General features: G+C 54.2%; 1 non-coding gene across 1 annotated transcript; it reads right to left on the bottom strand.

Annotated features, from left to right (window-relative positions):
* Positions 1–245: 245 nt before the first annotated feature.
* Positions 246–379, bottom strand: LOC114491232. Its single transcript, XR_003684037.1, has one exon. It is a non-coding gene; the product is annotated as a small nucleolar RNA SNORA36 family (small nucleolar RNA).
* Positions 380–8,384: the final 8,005 nt, after the last annotated feature.

The following is an 8,384-nucleotide window of genomic DNA, read 5'->3' as shown; positions in this document are numbered from 1 at the left end:
GTGGCTTTTCAAATATGCATACCCTTGATGGCCTGGGCAGTTTCGTGAGTGTTCTTAAAGTGAACACGAAGATTGGAATCTTCCTTTCCTTCCTTCCTTCTTCCTTCCTTCCTTCCTTCCTTCCTTCCTTTCCTTCTTTCCTTCTTTCTTCTTTCTTCTTTCTTTCTTTCTTTCTTTCTTTCTTTCTTTCTTTCTTTCTTTCTTTCTTTTCTTCTTTCTTTTCTTTTCTTTTTCTTTTTTTTTTTTTTTGTAGGCTGGGAGGTAATAAATAGAGCAACGCTTTCTATCCAATCATGTCTCCTAAGCCTGTGTTTCAATGTCCCAAAGTTTAATGAACAGAACAGGGAAGCTGCCCTGAACTGAACTCAACACTTTGGAATGGAATCTCTTGATTTGCATGATTTTGTGGGGTCTTCTGGGTCAAGTGAAGAGCGAACCATCTTCAGAGGTCACCTCGGGACAATGTAACAGTGCGCAGCAAGGGGGCCCCCAAACAGGGATTTGTAATGGGGTCCAGAACTCAGGGTGTCCAGGAAATATTTTAAAAAATATAGGATGTCCTCACACCCACAAGTCTGAACTGGGGGATGGGACACAGGGAGCAGGGCCATTGAGAGTTGTTCTGCATAGAACAGTTTTGCAACTAACCTCAGGCATGGTCATTTAACATATCTATACATTTTAACTGGCTTCATGCATATGTTAAATAACTGTGGCCATGCTTTGAGCCAGGGAGATGGAGTGACTTCCACCCAGGATGTAACTGGGAAGCAACTCCCCGTTACAGCGCCTGTGTGGGAGCTTGGAGATGATTGGCTCCATGCCACGGCACCACGCCTGCCCTGACTTACTGTGGCAGCCCAGAAAAGCTGGGAAAATACGGGAATGCTGGCAGATGTAGCTGATTGTGGGAGGAATCGGAAATGGGGCTGCAGAGGAAGATTGGTGCTGGGATTTATACCCAGGCACGACAGCCATGCTAGAGGGGACCACGTGGCCTCGAGTATGGAGAGAACCGAGGCTTTGAGAGAAGGGGGACCCATGCGGCTTTGGGGCTCCCTTTGCCATGCAGCTCAGGAAGTCAGAAAGCAAGATGTAGCAAATGCAGAGCTCTCTCTTAGCAGTTTGGAAGAATGTAGTAGAGATGCTGCAGGAACAAAAGGAGTGAAAGGACTCTTACTGGTGGGCCATGAGAAGGGGTCCTGTGTATTTGGATTAAGAACTGGAGATCCCAGTGACAAAGCTGACGGTGCTGGGAACCACGGGAGGCCTGCCAGCCGAGCACGGGTTACTGGGAATAACTGGGAGTTACCTGAGCCACGGACCTCTATTTCTTTTCCTGAGATCCAGCACCCCTGACTGGCTGGACTGGGCAGAGGGGGGAAGGAAGGACTGCGTGTGTTTGTGGGTGTTTTAAGGGACTTTGGGATTTTAATGAAGACATTAAGCCATTACTCTTAAGTCTGTATAACTTATTTTGAATAAATAATTATTTTCCTTTTCACCAGTCTCTGACATTGAGAGCTGTAATTCCCTGACCATGGGCAAGGCGAACCTAGTACAAGAGGACCCTGGGAGAAAGGGGGTGCATTCGGTAATAATATCCTGTGTGTCCTCACATACGGGTCCATTCTGCAACAGCGGTTTCAGGAAGAGGAAGCTTTTATTTATTTTTTTAAGGAATTATATTTTGGTTTAAAAAGATCAAGTTTATTTGCTTTCTAATTTCTGCTTTTCTTGTCATGTCGTTCTTTTTTATTTTCTTTCATTGACTTTGCTCCTTCTCTGTCCCAGTTTCTGAGTTAACTGCTATTTTTTTTTAATTTGAGTAATAAAACTAGGAAATAACACAAACATCGTTGTGCAATGAATTCTCCAAAACCAGGTCAGTTTTCACTTCCTTTTTGACTCAGGATCATTTGGAAAAATAACTGAAAATTTTCAACAGGTAAAGCTTTGTTGTATCTTTTTGTTTCATTAATATTTTTTATAAAGTTCAGAAAATGTGGCCTAAGCAATTATTTATTTATTTTTTAAATTACTATATTGTTGTTCAATTACAGTTGTTGCATTTCCGCCCACCACTCCCCCACAATTTTAAATTTTTTTTAAATCGAGCTTTGATTTGCAGCTTGGTTTGGGGGATTTTAAACTTTTTAATGAGACTTAAAAAAATGTGTACTCTAGCCCTGGCTGGCATAGCTCAGTGGATTAAGTGCGGGCTGCGAACCAAAGCATCGCAGGTTCAATTCCCAGTCAGGGCACATGCCTGGGTTGCAGGCCACGGCCCCCAGCAACCGCACATTGATGTTTCTCTCTTTTTCTCCCTCCCTTCCCTCTCTAAAAATAAATTTTAAAAAAATCTTTAAAAACTTTAAAAAATGTGTATTCTCTGCATGTGTTCTGCATTTTATATGAAAAAATAAAATCACCAATAGAATTTGTTTTTTATGCCCTTGTTTTGCATTTCTTCTGCGATCTACGGCATGTGCCCCGGAGCCCAGGTTCTGGGTGGCTGGGTGCTGCGCTCTCGCTCTCTCTGGTCCCACAGACTTAACTCCCGCACCCCCATGCGTGCGGACGTGTTTCATCCATGTAATGTGCCCTTCCACACCCACTTCACTCTTTACCTTAAGTGCAGCTTTCTCTGGTGTTAACACTAGCTCACGCCCATCTCGGCTGCGCTTTTCAGCCCCTCACTTGCACACTTTTCTCGTCACGTGGTCACCGATGTTTCTCTGCATAAAGGCTGTCCACCCTGAGCTCCTGACCTTCGTCCCAGGTCACCCCACAAGGCAGGCCATGCTGGGCACTAGGGGCTTCAGAAGGAGGAGCCTTGATGACCCTGGAGGAGAGGACCGCCGTGAGGTGGAGGAGCCGGGCCCGAGGTGACAGGTCTGATCACTGTGTCAGCCCCACGCAGCAGCACCTCCCGACCGCGGGCTAGAACCAGCACCCGGCCTGTGGCTGCCGGCCTGAGCCCACCCTGGGGGGGCCAGTCCAGTGCCGGGGAGACCCAAGGGCCCTCCCAACCAGCTGACCTGCTACAGGCAGGAACACGCCGCAGAGAAGCCTGGTGGGCTACACCGAAGGGCTGACCCACGCCCACCGCCTCAGGTTCGGAGAGGACTACTGTGGGTTCGTTTCCTCCTTAGCAGGTTTTTCTTCTCCCTTTAAATTCAGGGCTGATGACGTCCCGGCTGAGTAACCTCGCAAGAAATCAGTTGGGAAAACTGGGTGAAGGATACGTGGTTTCCTCTGTGGTATTTGTTACAACTCCATATGGATCTACAATTATTTCCAAATTTAAAAATTAATGAAAAGACCTATAAGGCTGATAGGTTACATAATTAAAAAGTAATAGCTACCCAGATGTAAAAAAGTCCGACTATGAAGTGGAGAGCAGTTCATTCTGCATTGTTGCTGTATCCAGGGAAACCGCACAGCTAAATCTCAAACTTTTACGACTGGTTCGTCTCTACTCCTCCCCTGTCACAGCCGGCTGTTGTCACTGCAGTGCTGTGTCACAGGCAGTCCAAACTCAGTAACTGTCAGAAGAAAGCATGCTTTCCCACCCACCAGCCAGTGGGTGGCTAGGGGATTGGGCTGTCCAGCTGGGCTCTGGGCTGCAGGGGGTCCTACTCCTCTCTCGAGGTTCTAGTCCTCCTTGGATCAGCGGCCACCAGGTCACCGTTAGAGTCTTCACGGGAGCGGACAAGGCAAGTCCCACCTCAGGACATATTTCACTCCCCGACCCCATTGCTAACACTCACTGGCCAAAGCGAGCAGGGAGTGACTCTGCTGCCCTGAGGTCATGGTGGGGGGGGGCTTCAGTCCAGGACGTAGTGGGGGTGGGGGAGGGCTGCGGGACTGGGTGCTCAGTGGGCTGCACCTTCCAAGTGGACCCCGCTGCCAATGGCTCTGGGTGCCCCACCTTAGCTTACAGGTCTCCCCTTGTTTGCTCCTGCCCTGATCCTGGCTGAGGGCTCCTGGACCTTGGGGAGGGAGCTAAAAGTTCTTGAAGCGAACTTGTCTTTGGGTGTCAGTGGGTGCTGAGGTCAGGGGCTTGGCTGTGGGGCAGCAAGCAGGGCATCCATCGCAACCCCAACCCCAACTGGGTGTGCACAGAGCAGCCTGAGCAGTGAAACAGAAGGGTACTGGGGGTGACACAGTCACCCGAGGGCTGAGGGCACAGGTCCTGCATATCCCCAGGCCAGCCCTCAGAGCCCGAAATGTGGCCTTCCCTGACCACGGCAGGTGGACGGAAGAGGGGGCGTGGCTCTCAAACGTGCATTTCATTCCCGTGGAAGAGAACAGCACCCTCCCGAGTTCCTGGTTCTGTCTGCCTTCGGCGCTTAGTGGAGCAGTGAGGCACAGGCGCTGCTGTGGGCCTCCGGGGCACTTAGCCTCTGAAGGGCCAGGTCCAGAGGCCCCTCTTCCTGGGTGGTTGCCTGGACCCTTCAAGCAGCCTCACCGGAGTCTCCCAGGCACCAGAGGGGCCAGGATGCACTTCATGGTGGAGGGTGAACCAAGCGTGGGGCAGAAGCACCGTCGGGTCCCCTCCACCCTGAGGGCCAGTGCCAAGGCGAGAGCTGGTGGCCGGACAGTCTTCTTGGAGGGGGCTGCTCCCGGGCCAGGCACTATGGGGTTGGTCCTTGGGTGTCTTGGTGGGAACCTTTTCCAGAGGTGCTTTTGGGGTGCCTGCAGCACCTGCATGGTCGCATTTGGTCTCAGCCCTGCTTCTGCAGCTGACATACGTCAGCAGAATCCAAGGCTGTGGGAAGGCACAGTCCATCCCACCCACTTTCCAGGCCAGAGGCCACTTGGCCGTGTGACAGCCGAGGTAATGTTAGGTTGGTGCACGACCTTCTGTCCTTGCAGTGCTGAGCACAGGCCCGCGTGTCCTACCGTCCCTTCCATCTGCTTCTCCCTCTTTCTCTTTCTCCGTCCCTCCTTTTCCTCTCCCCCCAGCCTCTGAGTCCAGTCTCATTCGGCAGGAGAGGTCAGCTAGACTCCTGCCCTCAGCGGGCCCCCATTAGGCATCTCACAGAAGAGGACAGTCAGCTCCTCAGCTTCCTGAGACAATCACGTTCCTCCCTGATCTCTCCTAAGTGCGGCTCAAGGCCATCGTCCCAAACCCCATCTCTTGGTGCCTCCTTTGGGGGCTTGGAGAGTAGGCTGTCTCCCTGGCTTAGAGGCCAGCACGCCTGGCAGCATCTGAGGGGCCTGGGCAGCAGCTGGCTACCAGAAGGGGAGTCTACCTCTGACTGCCTGGAGCCTGGGAGAGCTGGGGGGTGGGTGACCTGCGGAGACTCCTGTGCTGGCTGGGGAGCAAGGACAGCTGTGTTCAAATCGGGCGCAGGTTATGTCTCCCCAGAAGGGGTAAGCCCCGCCACCTTCCACATTTCCAGCTTTGAGAGTGGACTGGGCTGGGGATAAGCAGGGTCTTGTTGGGGACAAGGCCTCAGATAACCATGGCCCACCCCCAGGACCCTTCTGTTTCACTGCTCGGGCTGCTCTGTGCACACACAGATGGGGCCGAGCTGGACATCCCCGCTCTAGCTGCCCCATGGCCAAGCCCCTGACCTCGGTGCCACTGATACCCAAGGGCAAGGTCCTCTTGAAGTCCTGCTGGGAGGAGGGCCTGAGAGAGCCCACACTGGAGGGCTGGCCCCTCGCTGTCTTGACCTGGACAGTAAGCTGTCAGTCTCTAGCTAGGAAGGGGTGTTGGGAGCATGGGGGACATTCTGGGAGGAGTGCCAGGAGGTAGTGAGCTGGGGGCATCTCTTCAGGTCGGGGAAGAAGGGCTGGGTGCTGCTCCACAGTACAACTCCAGCCCCTCTGGGCTCCTTTGGGAGGGGAGGGGTCTCTGTGGGCCTGTAGACAGACCCTAGGCACCCTCTGAGCAGGGGTGACTGGAGCCCATGGGTGGGGAAGCTGGGGGAATCAGTAATGCTGGGCCATCCTGACCGCGATCCCTCCAGGGACCAGCTCTTGCTCCCTCTGTGGCCCTTGCAGCCCCTACCCCCACCCTGAAGCCAGTCCTTACATGTCTGGGGGATAGATTATTAAGCGCAGAGAAACTCTTAAAGCTACAGTGACTAAAACACAGGGTCCATTCTTGAAAGTGACACCAAAACATTGGTGTCTGTACACCTCTCAGTTTGGTGACTCCACTTTCTACCAGCTGCATCTGTGGAGCCTCTGAAGCCAATGCCCTAGCTCCTGTGGCTGCTCCTGGCAGCGGCATCACACCAAAAATTCTGGAAGCTCTTCATCCCCCAGGAGCTACCCAGGGCCAGCCACTCTTCCCTTGGAGCACTGCTTGCAGGTTACAGCTCCTGTGGGGCGCTGTCACTGAGGCCCTGCCATGCCCTGCAGCCCTGGCCGGCTCTTCTAGGAGCAGCGGTGATCAAGGCCCCTCCACCTGTGCCCCGCCCCCAGGCACACAGCTCCTGTAGGAACCCTGGGCCTTGTGTGGCCAGACTTCTAGAAGCCCTGGCTGGCAGGGCAGCTCGTCAGCTAGGGGGTTGGGGAAAGGCTTGGTCCAACCAGCATTTTATCCGCTCCACATGTGCCAGGGAGATACCACCAGGGGAGGGACCGGAGAGAGGAAACCATGGGCCCTCAGGTTCTCACTGCTGGGGGTGGGGGGAGGTGTGGAAAGACTGCTGTCTGGGCACCTGTGCATGCATGCCTGTGTTTGCTGTGGGTGCCACCCCTCCTGTCCCCAAGCCAGATGGTTGAGCCCATCACCCTGCGTCTATAGGCAGGGTCCTTCTTACTGAGCCCTCATGAGGGTCGGTGACTCATGCTGCCCCTTGTGCCAGTTGTCTTGCTTTCCACTTCTCTTTCTAGTAGCAGCTCTGTCTGCTCTAGGAGGGGCTGCACTGCTGGTCTGCCTACCCCCCAGCTGGTCCCCACGTCTGTAGGTGGGGTCCATGCACAGGCATGGAGAAGACAGATACCCTTTTGCTTTATCCCTTCCATTTGCTGAGTAGGGCCTGTGGGTGGTGGGACCCCACACACCCACGGAGAAGGCCTGTGTGGAAGAGCCAGCATGGATGGAGGGGAACCTGCCAGGGAACGTGCTCCCTCTTCATCTCTCCTTACCTCGCAAGAGCCACCCCAGGCCCTACTTAGAAGCCCTTTTGAAGGCCTCACATCAACCCAAGGCTGAGGCAGCAGGTGGCCACCCATTCATGTATTCACAGGGGTGTCCAACCTTTTGGCATCTTGTGCCACACTGGAAGAATTGTCTTGGGCCACACATTAAATACACTGCGACACATAATCACACACACACACACACACACACACAACTCATGTTTTAAGTAAATTTACGACTTTCTATTGGGCTGCATTCACAGCCATCCTGGGCTGCATGCCCCCTGTGGGCCACAGGTTGGGCACCCCTGAATAGGGTCCATGGCCAAGTTCTTGGGGGTGTGGACAGGCACCCACATACTAGGAGACCCAACAGTCCTCATACACCCTTGGTGGGTCTGCTGAGCAGACACTCCCACCATCCTCTGGCCAGAAGATGACCCAAACCCCAGTTCCTTGCTACGGCCAGGCTGTGGGCAGAAATGGCTCTCTGGCACTGAGCGCCTGATGGCCAGACCCCTTTGTGCCTGCATTTTAGGTGGCATGCGGGCATAGTGGGTGCTTCTGAGGTTCTGAGGCCAGGCTCCTGATTCTTCCCTTCCCAGCAGAGAAAAGGGGAGAGCAGTGGGGGCATTTGAGGGCTCTCCATGATTCCTTAAGCCCAAGTGTCACAGCCTGGGTAACCCCAGCCTCCCCAGTCATGCCCCAAACTTTAGGCAGCCTGGAGAGTGCAGCTCATCGTCCAGTGACCCGGAGGCCGCTGCCAATCATGCGTTATGGGCCTCCCTGCCCAGTGGAGCAGGCCCAGTCCAGAGGGGTGAGCCAGCTCAGGGGTTGGGGCTGCTAGCTAGCCCTGGGTCAAGTTCAGGCATGCCACCCTCACCCCTCCCCTCCCTCAGCCCAGGCACTGGGCATATGTGCAACGTGTGTGGCGGGGGGAGGGGGGGGCTTGCTGTTTGTGACCCCAAGGTCAGGCGTCTGTGCCTGGTTGTAGTCCTGAAGCAGCCACCAAGCCAAATGTGGGTCAGTGTGAATTGCGCAGGCTGCGTTGGGGGAGGGAGAACTCCATCAAACCCCAACAGTCCTGCTGGCACGGTGACCAGTGTCTGGCTGGAGCTTGCGGGTAAGCCAGGATTGGAACGTTTTAAAATGAGCCTAAAAGAAAAGCACAAGAACTTCTTGCTCAGGAAGGCAGGCGGGGCTGTGACAGGGGTCAGGGGGCCGGCACTCTTCCAAGGGGCGGTCACAGCTAGGGTGAGGGCGGGGAGGCCTCCCTT

The sequence above is a fragment of the Phyllostomus discolor genome, chromosome 2, assembly GCF_004126475.2.
Source record: "Phyllostomus discolor isolate MPI-MPIP mPhyDis1 chromosome 2, mPhyDis1.pri.v3, whole genome shotgun sequence".
Taxonomy (NCBI): Eukaryota; Metazoa; Chordata; class Mammalia; order Chiroptera; family Phyllostomidae; genus Phyllostomus; species Phyllostomus discolor.
Note: the sequence above shows the minus strand (reverse complement) of the source record. Positions and strands in the feature narration are given on the sequence as shown.